Consider the following 21,693-nt stretch of genomic DNA (forward strand, 5'->3'; position numbering starts at 1 on the left):
CTAACTCCAGAAACACCCCCATTAGGATTCAGGGAACAGTTTGAAAATTCCTGACCTAGAGCACCAGGGACACATTGAAGGGACAATCAGTCTGTCAAAACGCACATGCAGAGAACCCTCAGGGTGTCATTGAGACAAAAGGCATTGGCTGGCATTTCACCAAATGGAAATCTCTAGTCTCTGGCACTACCAATATTCCCCATTACAAATCTTCCAGCTGGTGAACAGAATGATGCCACTGACATTTAATTGAAATGTCAGCACATTTAGAAAGAGCCCTGATGAAACTGCCAAGTTAAAGTTATCGCTGATGACTTAAGCTAAATGGAAACAGAAAATCACCACTAACATCCCCCCCCCGCCCCCCCCACAGTATTGTATCAGACGGAGAGAAAGCGGAGAGCTTCAGCTGGCCAAGAAAAATTTATAGATTGTTTTTAAATGGGGTTTTATTTTAGCTATGAAAAACCATGGGGCAATTGGAAAAACTTGTGAAAGTAATCAGGTCTGAGACAGGCCAATGCCCATGTAAATCAATTCAACAAGCATACACTGATTAAATTGCCTTTGGATGGTAATCTCACCTTACATTTCTTTGCATAGTTTACAGTTTACGGACGCCATGGTAGATGGCGAAAATCGTCCTAATTCTGCACACACACACACACACACACACCCCGGCATCCTCCTCACTTTATGCCACTGTAACTTTGCAGTGACCTCCCACTCTGTTGCTGGCCTTAACCATGGGATTCGCTTTAGCTAATGGGCTCTTAGAAGATGTAACATATGCAGCGGGTTGAAAAGCACCTTTGTGTTTCCACTCCTTCCCTACGCCATCTCCGCTAGAACATGCCCATAGAAACGAGCCGAGGACCCCAATTGTCCCAAGGCCGTCCTAGATCAGGAAGAGCTAGTAGCCAACTCCAAGTCATACGAGAGAGCCCAGTCCCTATCGACACGGCCAGTCAGGTGACCTGTAGCTGCCCATGGGCACTCGAGGAAGCACAGGTGGGAGCCGCTAAGCCCAATCCGCTGGACCCCACAGACTCGTGAGCTAACTCAGTGTCTACTATTGTATGCCGCTGTGGTTTTGAGGTCACTATTGTATCAGCGTGCAGCTGATGAAAAGACTTGCCTTGTATGACCTCCTGTGTCCCTTCCTTGGGATGGAATGGTTACCTCACCCACTTTATAAATGAGAGCACTGTGATTCATACAGGTGAAGTGCATTGGCTTTATTTCCACAGCTTCTGATGCCTGGTTCTCTGCTCAGGCCAAGTCATGCAGCTTCTCCGAAATACTTAACCAACAGCATTAACCTAGAGGCTGAATCCATTTTTTTTTTCTTTTAGATCAAAGAGGCAGTTTTTATAGGTTGAAAGCACAGAGGGAGAGCAGATATTTCAGAAGTCCTTGGGCCCAAAAGGCAGAAGCTGCAGCAGCATTTGGCTCTGCAGGGCCCCTCCCACTCTCTCACCCCGGACCTCCCTCCTTCCCCAGGTTCCACTCTGCTTGGAAGAGATACACGGCACGGTCCATGCAGCTGTGTGTTTCTCTTGCCATCTCTCTGTGGCTGATTCCATTCACAGGCATTCTGCAAATGCTTCACGGGAATCCCTGCCAGGTAGGAAACCACAGGGGAGTTATGGAGAAATGATTAAAAATAATTTTTTTGACCTTGCAACACTCACCTTAAAAATCTACTCTTGCTCCCAATTTCCCCCAACTTACGTCCAAACTCATTCAAGATCTTTTACGATCTGGAACCAACCTATAACGTCACCGCTGCCTCCCACTTCCCTCCCCAAATTTCTCTCTGTTTTAGAATTAGAAATGTCCTGCTCGTTTTGGACAAGTGGCCCACGACCACACATCTAGGGCGTGGCAGAGCCAGTCTTCGAACCCAGGCAGGCTAGCTCCGCAGGCCGCAGTCTATGACTCAGGGAGCATTTTGCACTTTTGCCTCCGCTTATAGTCCCCGATCTGTTCTGCGTCATCTTCTCTTCCTTTTTCTTCACTTGCTGAACCTCTGTTCTTTCCTGTGAGATGACACTTCTTTAAGTACTTTGAAGACCCATTCACTTTGTGTTTGTTCCTACGTTTGTTTTATCTGCCTGAGGCTGTGAAGTGTCGGCAGGTCCTACCGCCAAAGCCCCACGGCGGCCGAGTTCATGAGAGCCCTCAGAAATCGCAGGGAAATAGACTTTGTTCTACTTTGAGCCGCCCCCCGGGTTAAACATGATGGGCCCCACGACGGTAGGCTTTACGTGTTCAGAGGGAGGGACAGGACTACTCCCTTTTAGAAACAGGTAATTCTAAGTTGACCCATGTATGTCGTGTGGGTCTTTGTGGGGGGAGGGGCAGAGGAGAGAGAGAATCCTACACGGGCTCCACACCCAGCACGCGGAGCCCGACACGAGGCTCAGTCTCACAACCCTGAGGTCATGACCTCAGCCGAAATCAAGAGTCGAATGCTCAGCCAGCTAAGCCACCCAGGTGCCCCCAATATGTGTATCCTAAACACCTGTTCACTGGGAGGTGTCACACGTGCTCACAGGTGAGGTAAATCCCCAACTCCTCCAGCCTGTAAAGGCACCGAGTCTCTCTTCACTGATGGCCTCGCCCACCTGCCAGGCGCTCGGCGGAAGTAGCTGCCGCTTCGTTTACGTTTGTATTTCCACGCCTGTCCTTCAACTCGCTCACCCCCAGCTCCAAGCACTACCGTAAAGCCTGGCACAGATTACAAGCTCAGGGCTTGCTTGCAGAAAACTAAAACAGGTTGTTGGGTAGTAGACCCCCAGCGGTTCCTCTAAGAAGTAAAAGCACCTCCTCAGAGCCTTTGGTGCCTTCTCTTAAAAAGCTGGGTGTGGTGACTAACATAATATAATAAAAAATCATTTAAAAAAATAAATAAAATGAATGATTTGAAAAAAAAAAAAGCTGGGTATGCTTTTTTTAAAAAATTGTATTACGTTAGTCACCATACAGTACATCATTAGTTTTTGATGTAGTGTTCCATGATTCATTGTTTGCATATAACACCTAGTGCTCCATGTAATATGTGCCCTCCTTAATAACCTTCACAGGGCTAGCCCATCCCCCCACCCCCTCCCCTCTGAAACGCCCAGATTGTTTCCCAGAGTCCATAGTCTCTCATGGTTCCTCTCCCCCTCTGATTCCCCCTCCTTCAGTTTTCCCTTCCTTCCCCTAATGTCCTCTGTGCTATTCCTTATGTTCCACATATAAGTGAAACCATAGGATAATTGTCTTTCTCTGCTTGACTTACTTCACTTAGCATAATCCCCTCCAGTTCCATCCATGTCATTACAAATGGTGGGTATTCATCCTTTCTGATGGCTGAGTAATATTCCATTGTATATATGAACCACATCTTCTTTATCCATTCGTCTGTTGAAGGGCATCTCAGTTCCTTCCACAGTTTGGCTGCTTTCTTTTTTTCAGGAGAAATACCATGTGCTCTGGAGTCAGAAGGTCCTAGGAACATCACTTAATTTCATTGATCCTTAGTTTCCTAATCTGTAAAATGGAGATAGTAAATGGTATCATCTTAATGCTATCACATCTTTCCAGAACTTATGACACACTGGGGAGGAGAGCAGGCATGTATAATTTGAAAATCTCTCCCCAAAGGAATCTGATATACTAACCCACCCCCAACATGAGAATTGCTAGTCTAGGTCTGAAGAAAAGAGAATTGGGTTCAGGTGAAGGCACACATGGAGTTCTGGGAGAACTCAGAAGTTCAGATGGTGACAAACAGAGTGGGAGACAGAAGAACGATAAAGACAGAAAACATGCAGAGGTAAAGGAAGGCCATAGCTGGATGTCTTTATTATCCATACAGACCAGGGATAAATATAGGAAAAGGCCATTAAGATATCATTTTGGATGTCTCATTGACCTGGTCTGTTTTTTGGGATTCCATGGTCCAAATTCATGGAGAATGTCAAAAGGATATGAGGGCACACTCAGGACAATGACTGGGGCAAGCCTGGGGGCAGGGAGAAACTGTGAAGATGCTTTCATTCGACTCTGGCCTTGTGGGAAAGAGAGAATCCAAGATGGAGAATGGATGTTGGCAGTGGAGCAGAAACCCAGCAGGCCTGTTGCCCAGTCTGCAGGAAAAAAGGCAAGCAGGGACTCTGACATCCAAAAGAGAGCCCCAGAGAAGATGGCCCGGCAGAACTTTTGAGAGATGCTCAATCCCCTGGGCTCTGATGTTGATTTACCCAAGGTGAACCACAGCAGGAGCCTCCCAGTTGGTCTCTGTAGCACCCATTTTTGCTTCCTGTTAAGTATCTTCCCAACCACTAACACCAGAGTAATCTTTTCCCCTGCTCTACTTTAAAAGGTATAGTAAAAGTATAATCATATATAGATTTATATATCCAGTATATGCATATACACTCTACTGCTCTTTGTAATTATTTTATTAAAAGGGGATTGATTATATTATACATACCCTTCTGTATCTTTTCTCATCCAATAAAACCCATGGAATTCCTTCTAAGTCTGCTGGCAGTTCTCCAATACATACTTTTTTGTGGTTACGTAATATTCCGCAGTATAATCTGTGATGTGCCACAATCTATTCAGTTGAGGGCCACTATAAACATCAATAGCCAATTCAGCAAGCATATATATATATATTTATATTTATATATATGTATGCACATATATACACACACATATATACATATATCTACTTGTATATATGCCCAAGTAATGAATTATGAATTAATAATAAAAAGATATTGATGTTGAAAAAGATAACTTCATCAACTGATGAGAAAAGATATCTCATTCATATGAATTATGAATTGGCCTTATGTACAAGTATATATATATATGTATATGTGTATCTCTATCTGTGTCTGTGCCCTTAGAAAATATTATTTTCATTTTCATAGGATAGATTCACAGAAATGAGATTGCTGGGTCAATATATGTACTTTGAATCTTAATAATTGTTGCTTGCTGGCTTCCAAAATAGCTGTAACTCTATCACTATCCCAACCAGCAGTGTATGAGAACCCTCCGTTCCCCACATCCCTGCCCACAATAGATATGAGAGTGCTTTTTAATTTTTGCCAGTCTGATGGGTACAAAAAGATATCTCATTGTTATTTTAATTTGGACTTCTGTGACTATCAGTGAATTGAGTATATTTGGTGCCATTTGCATATGGCCTTCTGTGAATTGTATTTTGATAACATTTTTTTCTGTTTATTGTGATTTATTCTTTCTGTCAACTTATAATTTCTCTCTGCAAGTAGAGGAATTAACCCTGTAGCTACCATCTGAATTACAAACATTTTTATGGATCTACTGCATGTCTTATTACTTTGTTTTAATCAAAATGTATAACCTAAATTTTTTGCAGAGATATAATTTGCACACCATAAAATATACATTTTTTAAGTGTACAAGTCATCTGTTTCTAGTGTACTGACACGGTTGTGCACCCATCACCACTACCTGATTCTAGAACATATTCATCACCTTGGAGAAACCTGCACCCATTCACGGTCACTGCCCATTTTTCCCTCTTCCCCCCAGACCCTGACAGTCACAAATCTGCTGGCTGTCCCTCTGGATTTGCCTCGTCTTCACATTTTCTATAAATGGAATCCTACAATATGTGGCCTTTTGTGTCTCTTTCATTTACTTAGCATGTTTTCAGGGTCCATTCACGTAGCATGTGTCAAAACTTCCTTCCTTTTTTATGGTTCAATATTCCCTTGTATGGATCGACTATATTTTACTTACTCATTCATCAGCTGATGGACATTTAGGTTACTTCCACCTGTGGGCCGTTGTGAATCTATGCTAAGTGACTATGTATTGCTATGAACATCATATACAAGTTTTTGCACAAATGTGTGTTTTCCTTTCTCCTAGGTCTCTACTTAGGAGTGTGACTGCTGGGTCATGTGCTAATTCTATATTTAACTTCCGAGAAACTGCCAAGCTAGTTGTTTTCCAAAGAAGCTGCATCATTTTACATTCCCCCAGTAATTTATAAGGGTTCCAATTTCCTCCCTATTCTAATTTTCAGAAAAGTTTGTAAAGGGATTAGTGCTAATTCTTTTCTATTACTTCGGTAGAATTCACTAGTGAAGCCACTTGGTCGGGGCTTGTCTTTGTGGGAAGTTTTTTTCATTACTAATTCAATCTGTTTACTTGTTTTAGGTCTATTCAGATTTTTTATTTCTTCTTGAGTCGGCATGAATTTCTCTAGAAATACGTCCATTTTATTTGGATCATTTGGTTTGTTAGCCTACATTTGTTCATGGTATTCCCTTATAACCCTGTTTACTATAAGGTCAATAGTAATGCTCCCTTTTGCATTCCTAATTTTAGTAATTTGAGTCTTCTTTTTTTGTCAATGTGGTTAAAGATTAATCAATTTTGTTGATTTTTTTTTATCAGAGAACCTACACAAATGTGTGTTTTCCTTTCTCCTAGGTCTCTACTTAGGAGTGTGACTGCTTTTATTTATTTATTATTGTTTTTATTTATTTATTATTTTTTCTATTTTCTATTTCATTTATTTCCATTCTAATCTTTATTATTTCCCTCTTCTGCTCATTTTGCATTTTGTTTACTCTGATTTTTCTAGTTTCTTAATTAAGGTAGGTTAGGTTTTTGTTTTGAAACCTTTCTTCTTTTTATTTATTTTTCTTTCTTCTGTTTAAGTATAGTACTTTACAGATGTAAATTTTCCTCTAACCACTGTGTTTGTTGCATCCCATAAGTATTAGAAAATTAGGTCTTCGTTTTCACTTTTCTCAAGCTATTTCTAATATCTAATTTTCCTTATTATTTCTTCTTTGACTTATTAGTTATTAAGGGTGTTGTTTAATGTCCACTTTTTGTGAATTTCTCAAATTTTCTTCTGTTTTTGATTTCTAATTCCGTTCCATTGTAGATGGAGAAATGCTTTGTGCAATTTCAATCTTTTAAACGTATTGAGGCTTGTCTTACAGCCTAACGTATGGCTTGTCCTGGAGGATATTTCAAGTGCACTTGAGGTGGAATGTTCTACGGATGTCTGTTAGAGCGAGCTGCCTAATAATGTTGTTCTGTATATAGAAGTCCTCTGTTCCCTTATTGCTCTTCTGTCTAGTTGTTCTATCCATTTTTAAAAGTGAAGTATTGAGGGCCCAACTATTATTGTTATCTGTGTTTCCCTTCAATTTGTCATGTATTTGCTTCATGTATTTGGGGAGTGGGTCTGTTGTTAGGTGCCTATATGTTTGTATTTGTCCTAGTAAGATATCCTTGTCTGTAATAACAATTTTTGTCCTGAAGTCTATTTTCTGATATTAGTATAGCCATTATAGCTCTTTTAGTTATCATTTGCATAATATACTTTTTCATCCTTATACTTTCAACCTATTTATATCTTTGAATCTAATGTGTGTCCTCTTGAGGTGCCTGGCTGGCTCAGTCGGAAGAGCATGTGACTCTTGATCTCAGGGTTGAGTTCGAGCCCCACGTGGGGTGTAGAGATTACTTAAATAAATTTTAAAAACTTAAAAAAAACAAAGTGTGTCTCTTGTAGGCGGCATATCGTGGGTTTTTAAAAATCTATTCTGTCAATCTCTGCCTTTTGATTGGAGTTTAGTAATTTACATCTAATGTTTAATGCATTTGCATTAGTTACTAATAAAGCATTGACATCTGCCACTATGCTATTTTTTGTACATATCTATGTCCTTTTTGTTACTCTGTTCCTTCATTTCTCTGTCCTTTTGTATTAAATAAATATCTTCTAGTATACCTTAATTTCTTTGTCACTTCTTTTACTTTTTTTTTGGTAGTTATTTCCAAAGTAGTGACCCTGGTGGCTGCCAGGCTGCTGGTTTCCACTGTGATAGTGAGCTCTTGGCTTTCATGAATACTGCATGGGTAGAGAGAGATGAAAGTAGGACAAGTGAAAATGTTTGCTGTTCTTGCTAAACGTTAGCCATTTTTCTTATATAAATGCCCATTGAATTTCTGCATGCTTTTGGTTAATTTTCAGAGCTCTGAAAAAGTTCATTCTGAACATTTGCTAGTACTATTATTGTCTTCATGGAAGAGAGCATTTTAGAGGTCCTTACTCTACCATTTTCACTGATATCTCTTATATCTTTGTTTTCATGTAAAGTTAATTTTAATTTGTATTTTCATATAAAGGCCTACTTTAATTTGTATATAATCAAATATGTCTATGCCATGTTTTATTAATTCTGGGTGTCCACTTTCATTAGTAGAGTCTCTTCAACCTTAGATTGTAGTCTCCTAGGCTAATATTTATAGATAGAAATACCAGGTATACTAATATCGGATATATTATATATGTATATATAAATATATATGTATATATGATACAAACAATATACATATTTGTGCACACACACGTACATACACATATATATTAAATTTATTGATATAATAATATATAATGATATAATGGGTTGTTTTGATAGATTCTTTCATATTAAACCACCCTTACTATAAAATCTGCTTAATCATAATATATCATTCTTTAGGTCATTGCCAAATTCTGTTTGCTAATATTTCACTTAGAATCTGTACCTAATTAAGTTATTAAGAATTTTGCACTTAATTAAGGTATTAAGAATTAAGTGATATTGGGATATGGTTTTCCTTCTTTGTTGTCTTTGTCAAGCTTCTTTCTAGTGTCTGGAATAGTTAAATAGGAATTGCCTATTCTTAAGTTATATAAAATCCCCATTTCTAGGTCAGTGGAAACTCACTCATCAGTTTATTTCTTCTCTAGTAATTGAGGGAAGTCAAGATTTTCATTTCCTTTTAAATCAGTTTTAATATGATATGTTTTACCTGGAATTAATACATTGACTCTAAATTTTCAATTTTGTTACTATACGATTTGAGCATATAATGGTGGCACATGTCTCTTTTTCACTTTTAATCTTGTCTATTTTTATTTTCTCTTCTTTTCTCCCTTAATAAGCTTTCAAGAGGTATATGTGTTTTATTGGTTTCCTTGAAAGATCAGAGTTTGGATATATTTATTCTTTCTATTTTTAAAATTTCCATATCATTGATTTCATTGAGGAAATTAAAAAAGAAATGACTTACTACCAATATACCAATGAAAATGTAACACTCCCTACAAAAACAATGCAAGATACTCTACAAGCAGCACTTAATTATTAAAGAAGGACACTGAAAAATAAAATGAAACCAAGCACTCATCTTAAACTAGAAGAACCATGAAGTAAACCAATCAGAAAAAAAGAATCAGGGGCGCCTGGATGGCTCAGTCGTTAAGCGTCTGCCTTCAGCTCAGGGCGTGATCCCAGAGTCCTGGGATCGAGGCCCGCATCCAGTTCCTCTGCTGGGAGCCTGCTTCTTCCTCTCCCACTCCCCCTGCTTGTGTTCCCTCTCTAGCTGGTTGTCTCTCTCTCTCTGTCAAATAAATAAATAAAAATCTTAAAAAAAAAAAAGGAATCAATAAAGGGAAAAGTTAAAACCAAAGAGATCTTTCAAAACCCCAAGTCTTCCTTGCTTATAACTTTTATCTCCATCTACAAGGTGAAGACCAACTTCCTAGCGTAAAGCATGGCACTGAAGGCCATTTATGATTTGCTCCCTGTTTGCCTCTTGCCCCATCCATTGGCACTCCCCAACACGCTTCATGCTCCAACAATACCACACTGCTTATAGTTCCTGAAATACATGACATTTTCCTTCTCGCCTTCATTTTATTGCACATACTATCCTCAGTCTCCGGAATGAATGCCCCATCTTCATCCACCCGGCAAAATCCTTACAGTCTTTCAAAACCCAACTCTACGGCACCTCTGCAGGAAGTTTCCTTGACTTCTCCACCAGAAGGAATAAATTTTTCTTCCTTCAATCTACATCTCCTTTCTATACCTCATATAGATAGATAGATAGATAGATAGATAGATAGATAGATAGATAGATATAGATATCTATATAGATAGATAGATGTGTGTATATATTTGTGAGTGTGCATGTAAATATTTTTTCCTTGATCCTAGGACATCATTCTTCCTGAGTGTGCATGCTGAATTTCTTCACTCATTCCCTCCATGAGTTTCATCAGTGTGGCTTAGTCTTCTTCATTCTTTTCTGAGTGAACTCATACATTCCCATGACTTCGGTTTATACCCCTGGATTGACAATTCTCCTGGACCGACAATCACTACAATACCCTGGATTGATAATCACTAGCCCCAGCCTGGATGGTATGAGACGAAGCTGTCACTGCTAACTGGGAACTTACTAGCTGTCCCATAGGCACCTCCAATCCAAATGCATGATTTTCCTTCTGTATTCTCTGTCTTTGAGAATGGTATAAATAGTTCCCAAGTCACTCAGTCTGTAAATGGTACCATCTCCGCCTCGTTCTCATTCACTGCTCATGTCACCAGATCTTGTTTGTGCCTCTGAAATGCCTTTCAAATCTGTCTCCTTGTCTTCATTACCAGAGCTATGGCCCTACGTCCATTCTCATCATCTTTTTCTTAGACTACAGTAATAACATTCTAATTGCTTTCTCAGCAGCCAGCCTCGTTCACGCTAATGTATTCTTTGCTTGGTTTTAGTTCTTGTTTTAGTTCTAAAACATAAATCTGGTAATGTTTCTCCACTAAAAAAAAAAAAATCTTCGTTAGTTTCCTACTACCTAAGGACGTAAGACCCTCCACAATCTTTTAAGTTTGTATCTTATCAAGTTCATGTCCAGTTTTTCCTCACTATGCACCCACACATCGAGCACATGGGATTGTCCATTTCTTAAGACCACCTTATTCTCTGATATACTTGTCTGTTAATACCTGTCGCTATGCACTTGTCTGTAAGCTCCATGAAATCAGAGGCCGTCTTATTTACTATTGTATCCTCAGTGCCCCAAACCATTTCGGGCACGTTGGAGGTGAATGAACACACTTCCACACTTCTTCACCTTTGCTGTTCCCTTTACCTGCCCTCCCTCCCTTTTCTCCGTGGTGAATGTCTCTTCACCTATCTTCAAGGCCCAGCTCAAATACCAATGTCTCCATCAAGCCTGACCTAAACACATCCTTCCCCAACTCAAAATGAATGACTTTCCTTCTCTATGCTCCTAAAACGCTTTCTCAGAAATGCCAGTTCAGCATTTAGCTCTCATACTATAATTATTGAAGTCTGTGTCTCCTATTTTACTAGATTTGAACTCTTAGTAGGGAGGGGAATGAGTCTCATTCATGTGCAGTTTGGAATATTGAACTGCACGTTGAATAGATAGGTATTCAATAAATGTTTGAACTGAAAGAAGGGAGATTCAGACTTCTGCCTTAGGACGATGTAAAGTCTTACCCCAATTCAGACAGGAATTGTCCTCTATAGAGCACCTCTTCTGACTGTCTCTCTTGTTCACCTGCTGTCCTCTTTCACTGAAGCATTAAACCAGTGTCAGAACTGGAAGGGGAAACTGAGGCCCCACCACTGAGGTGACCTGTCCAATGCCACACAATAAAGGTAAGGGCCAAGGCCAGGACAAGATCTGCTCTCTTTTAGGCTAGTATCTTCCCACTTTGAATCACTTCCACCCAGTTCCCTCCCTAATGGGAGACAAGGCAAAGTGTCAGGGAATGAGAGGAAATCCATGGGCCAAGGGTAAGTAATGTCATAAAGTGTGTATGTGTGTGTATGTGGTTTCTTATCACCTTTCTAATCCACCCTCAGCTCTCTGTGTATTTGCACTGGGCTCCGAGAAGTGAGCAGAGAAGTCCCTGATCTTGACAGGAGCTATGAGGAAAGAAGTCGTCACTCCTGACTCTTCCCAAATCACTCACCTTCTAGAAGATGCCCAAAACTCACCCAACATCAGCTGTGACATGCTGTATCACCCCAAGGTCAGAGGTAAGCCCTGAACAAGAAACCAAATAGTCTTGTAATGTCACTGTCCCCAGAATCCTAGATCCCCAAACAGCATGGAAGATGACGAGCCTGTGTCCCATCTCGCTCCATCAGCCTGGCAGACTCAAAATGGCAGCCTCTGACCTCTGCCTTGCCCCTATGACCCAGACAGAGAGCAAAGAATAGCTGAAAGGGGTGTCAAGTACCAGCATCCTCCAATATCAAATTAAAAAAAAAAAAAACCTACATTACCCTCAATAGACATGGTTTTATTGTAATTGCTTGGAATTTGAATAGCACGCCATAACCATCCCCATAAATTGGACTTCTTTAGATTTATTAAGCTATTTATTGAATGGTGGGTAATAAACATTCAGGATTAACAGCTCTGCAACTGCTCTGAGCCAGTTACATACAGAGTTGCTAAACTCCCATAAAATAATTATGAATCAGTTACCATGCTGACAAACCATAATTGTCAAAAGTTCAGTGCAGACTCAGGGCCTTATTTAAAAGTCTGTTCTTGTTTGCAGCTTCGAATCTCATCTTCCTGTCTCCTGCCATTCTCTTTCATTTCTCTTGCTCTCCATTCTTCCATTCCCTCTGTCTTCTTCCCATTCCCTCTCCCACCATTCCTCCTCCTTTCTTTCATTTATAATAGGTGAAGCTGCCTCCTATCAGTGGAATCATACAGTATTTGCCCTTTTGTGACTAGCATAATGTCTAAGGCTCATTCATATAATTTGTGTCAGATTTGAAAGGCTGAAGACTATTTCATTTTACATATACAACACATTTTGTATTTTCCTTTATGCATTGAGAGAAAATTGGGTTGCTTCCATTTTTTGACTTTTGTGAATAACGCTGCTATAAACGTGGGGATACAAATATCTGTTTGAGGGACACCTGGGTGGCTCAGTCAGTTAAGCGTCTGCCTTCGGCTTGGGTCGTGATCCCGGGATCCTGGGATCAAGCCCCTGTAGGGCTCCCTGCTCAGCGGGGAGCCTGCTTCTCCCTCCCCCTCTGCCCCTCCCCCCTGCTCTGCTCCCTCTCTCTCACTCTGCTCTCTTTCTCTCAAATAAATAAATAAAATCTTTAAAAAAACAAAACAAAACAAATATCTGTTTGAGTCCCTGCTTTTAATTCTTTCAGTTATATGCCCAGAATGGAATTATTGGATCGTATAGTAATTTTATATTTAAGTTTTTGAGGAAATGCCATACTGCTTTCCATAGTGGTCAAAAATATTTTCTAAATATCTTTTCATTAACTTTAAGGATAATATACGTGTTTTATCATTTATAAAATACAGAAATGACTATAGAAGAAAATAGAAGTTACTCATAATATCACTGTTCAGAGATAAACAGTATTTACATTTTGAAATAATTCTGTCTAATCTTTGTTCTCTTTAACTTTACCCTCATGGGCTTAGCCTGATTTGATTTGTGTTTCTCAAACAGAATTATTTAGTTAATGCTATCTATGCAATTATAATTTTTTCTTTTACTCCACATTATTCTGTGAGCATTTCCCAGTGTTGTTAAATGTTGTGCATGTGTGCATGTGTGTGTGTATGTGTGAATGGCTATACAATATTCTATTGTCTAAATGTTCTATTATTTATAGGGTATAGCTTAATTAGATCAATAAAAGCATCTCTTTAAAATGTGTTTTTGTATAAAATGTTTTAGCATTATTAAGTTATAATTGACATATAAGATTGTGAAAGTTTAAGATTTACAAAGTGTTGATATGATACACTTACATATTGTGAAACAATTACTACTGTAGCATTAGTTAACACTTTCATCAACTCACATAATTATCATTTCATTTTTGTGGCAAGAATATTTAAGATCTACTCTCCTAGCAACTTCCAAGTGTATAATACAGTATTGTTAACTATAATCACCATGCTGTATATTAGATCCCCCAAATTTATTTGGCTTATAACTTTATAACTGGCACTTTGTACCCTTTGACCAACATTTCCCCATTTCTTCCAGCCCCCAGCCCTTGATAGCCATCATTATACTCTCTGTTTCTATGAGTTCAGCTTTTTTAGTTTCCACTTGTAAGTGAATATTTGTCTTTCTTTGACTTATTTCATTTTCCTTAATGGCCTCAAGGTCCATCCATTTTGACACAAATGGCAGGATTTCCTTCTTTCCTGTGGTGGAATAATACTCCATTTTACATACGTGTGTGTGTGTGTGTGTGAGAGAGAGAGAGAGAGAGAGAGATATATCATATATATACACACACATATATATATATATAGAAAAGATATATATATCACATCACATTATATATATATATTTCAAATAGACACATATATATAGATATATATCACACCTTCTTTATCTATTTATCCATTAATAGGAATTTGGGATGTTGCAATATCTTGGCTATTGTGAATAATGCTGCAATGAACATGGGAATGCAGATAACTCTTCAGGATCCTGATTTCATTTCTTTTGGATCTATACCTAGAAGTGGGACCTCCGGATCACATGGTAATTCTCTTTGTAATTTTCCGGGGAACCTCCATACTGTTTTCCATAGCGGCCGAACCAATTTACTTTCCCACCAACAGTGCGCATTTCTCCACATCCTCACCAACACTTATCTCTTGTGTTTTTGAGGATAGTCATTCTAACAGGTGTGACAGGATATCCCATGTAGTTTGGATTTTCTTTTGCTGATGATTGGTGATACAGGACATCTTTTGATGTACCTGTTAGATGTTTTCTTTGGAAAAATTTCTATTCAGTACTTCTGCCCCCTTTTAAATTGGGTGGTTTAGTTTTTTGCTATTGAGTTGTATTGGTTCTTTTTTTTATATAATAATATATATTTTTTTATATTGTGTTAGTCGCCATACAGTACCTGCACTGGGGAGTGGGCGGACTCGCAGACCGGCACCCTCAAGAGAGCAGACTGAGACCGTGAGTTGTATAAGTTCTTTAAATACTTTGGGTATTAACCCTTATCAGATATATGATTTGCAAATATTTTTTCCTATGCGGTAGTTTGCCTTTTCATTTTGTTATTTCTTTTGCTGCATAGAAGCTTTTAGTTTGATATAGTTTCATTATTAATTTTTGCTTTTATTGTTTGCATTTTTAGTATCACGGTCACATCCAAAAAATTGTTGCTAAGTCCAATGTCAAGGATCTTTCCCCCTATGTTTTCTGCTAGGAGTTTTATGATATCAGTTCTCATATTTAAGTCTTTAATTCCATTTCAAGTTAGTTTTTGTGAATGGTGTTACAAATTTCATTCTGCATGTGTTATTCAATTTTCCCAACACCATTTACTGAAGAGACTATCCTTTCCCCATTAAACATTCTTGGCTCCCTTGTCAAATATTAGTTGATGATATTTGCATGGGTTTATTTCTGGGCTCTGGGTTCCATTGGTCTGTGTGTTTATTTTATACCAGGACCATACTTTTTTGATTTCTATAGCTCTGTAGTATGGTTTGAAATCAGGAAGTGTGATGTCTCCAGCTCTGTTCTTCTTTCTTAGGCTTTCTTTGGGTATTAGGTGTCTTTGTGGTTCCCTACAAAGTTTAGGATTATTTTTTCTATCTCTCTGAAAAATGACAGTGGAATTTTGGCAGGGACTGTACCAAATCTATAGATGGTTTTGGATAGTATGAACATTTTAATAATATTAACTCTTCTAAGTCATAAATATAGGGTATCTTTCCATTTATTTTTTCTTCCCCAGTTTCTTTCATCAAAGTCTTAACAGTTTTCAGTATACATATCTCACGTCCTTGGTTAAATTTATTCTTAAGTATTTTATTGTTTTCTGATGCTATTATGTGTGAATGGCATTGGAGCTTTTTATTTCTTTTTTAGATATTTTGTTGTTAGTGTATAAAAATTCAAATGATTTCTATATGTTGATTTTGTATTCTGCATTTTTACTGAGTTCATTTATTCTAACAGTTTTGGGGTGTAGTCTTTTGGATTTTCTACATGAGATCCTATCCTATGCAAAGATAATTTTATATCCCTTCTGGTTGGATGTATTTGATTTCTTTTTCTTGCCTGATTGCTCTGCCTAGGATTTCAGTGCTATGTTGAATAGAGTGTGAGAGTAGGCACCTTTGTCTTGTTCCTCACCTTAGATGAAAAGGTTTCAACATTTCACCATTGAATATGATGTTAGCTGCAGGGTTATCATGTACAGCCTTTATTATTTTGAGATATGTTCCTTCTACGCTCAATTTGTGAGGAATTTTTAACATGAAAGGATGTTGCAGTTGTCAAATGCTTTTTCTGCATCTACGGAGATTATCGTATGATTTTTATCATTTATTCTCTTAATGTGGTGTATTACATTTATTGATTTACATATATTGAGCTATCCTTGGATCCCAAGGATAAATTCTACTTTATCATGATATCTGATCCTCTTAATGTGCTGTTAAATTCAGTTTGCTAATATTTTGTTGAGAATCTTCACATTTATATTTATGGCGGTTACTTGTCTGTAGTTTTCTTTTTCTTTCTGTCTTTTTTTAATTTTTTTGTAGTGTCTTTATCTATCTGACTTTGGTATCAGGATGGTGCTGGCCTTGTGAAATTAGTTTGAAGTGTTCCTTCCCCTTCAGTTTTTTGGAAGAGCTAGAGAAGGACTGGCATTAATTCTTCTTTAAATGTTTGGTAGAATTCATCAGTGAAATAATCTAGTCCTGGGCTTTTCTTTGTTGAGAGGTTTTTAATTACTTCTTAAATCTCCTTAGTCATATTGGTCTGTACAGATTTTCTATTTCTTCATGGAAAACTCTTGGTAAGTTGTATGCTTCTAGGAGTGTATCCATTTCTTCTAGGTTATCCAACTTATGGGTATATAATTGTTCATAGTAATCTCTTACGACCCTTTGTATTTTTGTGGTGTCAGTTATAATGTCTCTTTCATTTTTTTATTTTATTTATGTGATCCTCCTCTCTTTTTTTCATAGCCTAGCTAAACTTGTGTCAATTTTACTTATCTTTAAAAAAAAAAAAAAACTTTTAGTTTGGTTGATCTCTTCTATTTTTTCCTGGTTTCTATTTTCTTTTTTCTTTTCTTTTCTTTTCTCTTTTCTTTTCTTTTCTTTTCTTTTCTTGTCTTGTCTTGTCTTGTCTTTTCTTTTCTTTTTCCTGCTCTGATCTTTGTTATTTTCTTCCTTCTGCTAACTTTGGGCTTAGTTTGTTCTTGTTGTAATTCTTTGAGGTGTAAAATTAGGTTATTTTATGTTATATCATCTTGATGAATTGACCCCTCTATCATTATATAATGACTCTCTTTATCTACTGTTACCATTTTTTGGCTTAATGTCTATTTTGTCTGATAAAAGTATAGCTAGCTACCCCTACTCTATTTTGATGTTCATTTGAATGGAATATCTTTTTCCATCCCCTCACTTTGAGCCTATGTGTGTCCTTAAAGCTAAAGTGAGTCTCTTGTAGACCACATATAATTTAATCTCTTTGTTTTTTAATCCATTATCTGCTCTGCCTTTTCATTGGAGAATGTAATCCATTTACATTTAGAGTAATTATTGATTGATAAGGATTTATTAATCCTATCTTATTAATTCTTTTCTAGCTTTTTATAGTTCCCTTGTTCCTTTCTTCCTCTGCTGCTGCCTTCCTTTATGAGTTGATGTTTTTCCATAGTAGTATGTTTGATTCCCTTCTCTTTACCTTTGGTGACTATTATGGGTTTTTTGGGGCAGTTACCATGAGCTTACATGAAACATCTTACAGACACATCAGTCTAGTTGACACTGATAATGAGTTAACCTCAACCGCCTTAAAAACACTATATTTTTGGTGTCGCAATTTACCTCTTTTTATGCTGTGTATCCATTAACAAATTATTGTAGCTATAGATATTTTTAATACTCCTGTCCTTTAACCTTTATGCTAGAGCTAAGTGGTAAATATAACACTGTTATTACAGTATTAGGATATTCTGAATTTGACTACATACTCACTTTTATCAGAGTGTTTTACATTTTCATAAGTTTTCATGTTACTAATTAGTGTTCTTTCATTTTGGCTGGAAGAACTCTTTTCAGCATTTCTTGTAGCAGGTTTAGTGGTGATGAATTCCATCCTGTTGTTGTTGTTGTTGTGATTGCTGTCTTGACAAGTCTTTACTTCTTCATTCCTAAGGATAACTTTGCTGGATAGAAGTTTTTGGTTGGCAGGTTTTGGTTTTTTTTTTTTTTTCCTCTCAGGACTTTGAATATATCATCCCACACTTTGCTAATCTGTATGGTTCCTAATAAGAAATCCACTGAAAGCCTAATGGGGCTTCCCCTTGGAAACTGCAAGTTTTTTTTTTCTCTTGTTGCTTTAAGATTCTCTCTTTGTTTTTGATTTTTGTTGCTTTTATTATAAAGTGGTTTGGAGAGGATCTCTTTAAGTTAATTTGTTTGGTGAGCTATGAGCTTCATAAACTTGGATATCCAAATCTCTCCCCAGATTTGGAAAGTTTTCAGCTATCGTTTCTTTAAATAAGCTTTCTGCCTCTTCTACCTCTTTTCTTTTTTTGAAACTCCAGCAATTTGCGAACTGGTTCACTTGAAGGTGTCCTACAGATCATGTAGTCTTACTTTACTCTTTTCACTCTTTTTCCTTTGTACCCCTTGGACTGGATAATTTCAAAGTCCCTGTCTTCTATCTCACAGATTCTTTTTTAGGCTTGATTCATTCTTCTGTTGGTGCCTGCCTATTGCACTTTCACATCATTCATTGTATTCTTCTGTTCCAGAATTTCTGTTTCGTCCCCTTCTGTGATTTCCATTTCTTTGTTTAACTTTTCATTTTGTTTGTTTATTGTTTTCCTGGTATTGTTGAATTGTCTTTCTGTGTTTTCTTATAGACCATTGAATTTCCTTAAAATAGCTCTTTTGAGTTCTATATCAGTTAAATCACAAATCTCTATGTCTTGGGCTAGGTTACTGGAATATTATTTTGATCTTTTGGTGGTATCATGTATCCTTGAGTTTTCATGTTCCTTGAAATTTTGCATTGTTGCCTTCAAATATAAAGTGTTTTCACTTCCTCCAGTCTTCACTAACTGCACTCTCCAATACAACCAACTCTTTCTTTCTCTCTTTCTTTCCTTTTCTCTTTCTTTCTTTCTTTCTTTCTTTCTTTCTTTCTTTCTCTCTCTCTCTCTCTCTCTCTTTCTTTCTTTCTTTCTTTCTTTCTTTTTCTTCCTCCCCTCCCCTCTCCTCCCCCCCTCCCCTCCCCTCCCCTCCCCTCCCCTCCCCTCTCCTCTCCTCTCCTCTTTTCCTTTCCTTTCCTTTCCTTTCCTTTCCTTTCCTTTCCTTTCCTTTCCTTTCCTTTCCTTTCCTTTCCTCCAGTAGTGTCCTGGAGCTTCTCTTCTGGAAACCTGGACTTCCACAGAGTGTCTTGTCAGTGATTGCTTGCCTAAGACAGTGTTTACTAGATTTGCAGGGGTTCCCAGACAGCAGCTGAGAGGGACTGGAGTCAGTTCATGGGCCACTGAAGGTACCACAGCCAAGACCAAGATCTGTATGCATATTACCTAACACACAGGTGGGCAAGACTCCTCCTAGTTTTCTTGGTGTATGGTGCTAGATCCCATAGCTCCCACAAGGCCATCTTTGTCCCTGGATAGATGCTGAATTATTTTTGTTTAGAGGGAGGACAAAAATGAAGGACATCTTATTCCACCATGATGCAAAACAAAGTTCTCTTTCACAGACTCTCCACTTAAGGGATTATACACGTATGAACAACCCCAAACACCTGGGATCATCCCAAGAAGATAATCTAACAGTTAGAAAGGGATTACCTGCATGTTAAGCAGTGCTGCATCTTAACTATCTGCATATTGGTCTCCCAAGGACCCAACTAGATTAAAAAACACATTTTTTAAATAAGGTGCAGAAATTGAATATTGGGAAATATGCAAGCTTCCAACCTGTGCTCAAATTCAGTCTGGCAAAATCTTACCATATCTTATAAAATAAATAAAATGATATAAAACCAAATATAATAAAATAAAATAGAAATGATTAAAAATTAAAAAGTATATACTGTTTCTCTCCAAAAAGTTTTAATCAATAGATCATAGCTCTGTGAGTTGTCATGCTTACACTCAGTTCCACACTCCCTTTTTTTTAACAGAAAAATTCTTGATATGAAACCTTTGAGAAGCTTCATTCTCACATAAAATTTTGAAACCAAGAGAAATCCTTTCATCTTATAGTCCATAGCCAATTTTATCCCAGTATCAGCCAGGAAAAAGCACACCTTTAAATTATACAGGTCCCTGAGGGGTCAAGATCAAACTGTTTGAAGGTCCTGCTGTGATCAGTCTGGTTAATTGGTTCACCTAAATGGTGAACCAGCCTCAAAAAGAAAAACATATTTACTGTTTATATAAGTATTTCTCAGAAGTAAGGTGGTTCCATGATCTTGTTTGCAAAGTAAGTTTAATCTTGTGACAGATTTTCACTTTTGATAGTGAATTTCTTGAGAAAGGGTGTTTCATTTCTTTATAATTCTTTATATGGACTTGTAGCTTGGAAAGCAGAACCACCGTATTTATTAACTAGAGAGGAGGAAGCAGAGAACAGCGTAGAGAAGGGAAGGTCTAGATTACAGTATTCGATGACATATACCAGAGACAAAGTGCTCCTGGAGGGGAAGGGTTGGGAGAGGTCGTGAACTCTTGTGAGGTCAGAACTGGAATGAGCTTCTGGATCCTGGAGCCCAGGGTTTCTTAGATATATTCCCTTCAGGTCCTCCTGACGTGCTTCAAGGCCTTGCATCTAGGAAGGGGCACAAGGGGCGAAACTTATTTGGAAGCCCAAATATATAAACATAAATTCAACAGCTCCATGAGAACAGCTTGTGTGTGTGTGTGTGTTCACGTGCGCACGTGTGTTAAAATTGGCCACTCTGTGTACCTCACGCAAGTGAAATCGTATTGTATTCGTCATTTTGTGACCGGCTTATTTCACCTAGCGTCAGGTCTGTAAGGTTCGTCTGTGCTGTAGCACATGTCGGAATCTCCTTCCTTTTTAAGACTAGAGAATATTATGTTGTGTAGGTACCACATCTTTAAGATCCTTTCGCTCATCACCGGACATCTGGGTCACTTCCTCCTTTGGCTCCTGTGGATAATGCTGCTGTGAAGAGATATCCGTCTGAGTCCCTGCTTTCACTTCCTTTGGATCCACACCCAGAAGTAGAATCCCTAGATCATGTGATAATTCTATACTTAATTTTTTTGAGGAATGGCTTTCTGCAGTGTTTTCTGTACTGTTTTCTGTGGTGGCTGCACCGTTTTCCATTCCCACCAGCCGTGTATAAGGCTTCTGATTTTTCCAAATCCTTGCCAATACATGGTATGTTCCTTTTTTATATATAATATCCACTGGAATGCATGTAAAGTGGTATCTTGTTGTGGTTTTGATTTGCATTTCCCCGAAGACTAATGATGTTGAGTATCTTTTCTTGTGCTTATTAGCCATTAATATATCTTCTTTGGAGAAATAGCTATTCAAGTCTTTTGCTCACTTTTCAAACAGAGCAACTCATTTTTTTTTAAATTATTAATTTTTATGTATTTGGGCTTCTAATTAAAATTTGAAGAGACAGTTCCACTGATTTTATTTTAAAGAAAAAATATATTCAGAATGACTAATCTATTCCATCTTCCCTTGTATAGGCCAGGGCTCTTCAGGTGGGTTCAGATGTCAACTTTTAGAGTTGT

The 21,693-nt window shown here is 37.9% G+C and overlaps 1 long non-coding RNA gene across 1 annotated transcript in view; it reads right to left on the bottom strand.

The window, feature by feature from the left end:
- Nucleotides 1-1,229: 1,229 nt before the first annotated feature.
- The window catches only part of LOC130543172 (uncharacterized), a 32,137-nt gene continuing 11,673 nt past the window's right edge, over nt 1,230-21,693 (bottom strand). Inside the window, exons 3-4 of the long non-coding RNA XR_008958305.1 lie at nt 3,290-3,540; nt 1,230-1,620 (exon numbers count right to left, since the gene is read on the bottom strand). This is a non-coding gene — a long non-coding RNA (uncharacterized LOC130543172). The remainder of the gene's footprint in view (nt 1,621-3,289; nt 3,541-21,693) is intronic.

Source organism: Ursus arctos, unplaced genomic scaffold, assembly GCF_023065955.2.
Source record: "Ursus arctos isolate Adak ecotype North America unplaced genomic scaffold, UrsArc2.0 scaffold_8, whole genome shotgun sequence".
In the NCBI taxonomy this organism is placed as follows: Eukaryota; Metazoa; Chordata; class Mammalia; order Carnivora; family Ursidae; genus Ursus; species Ursus arctos.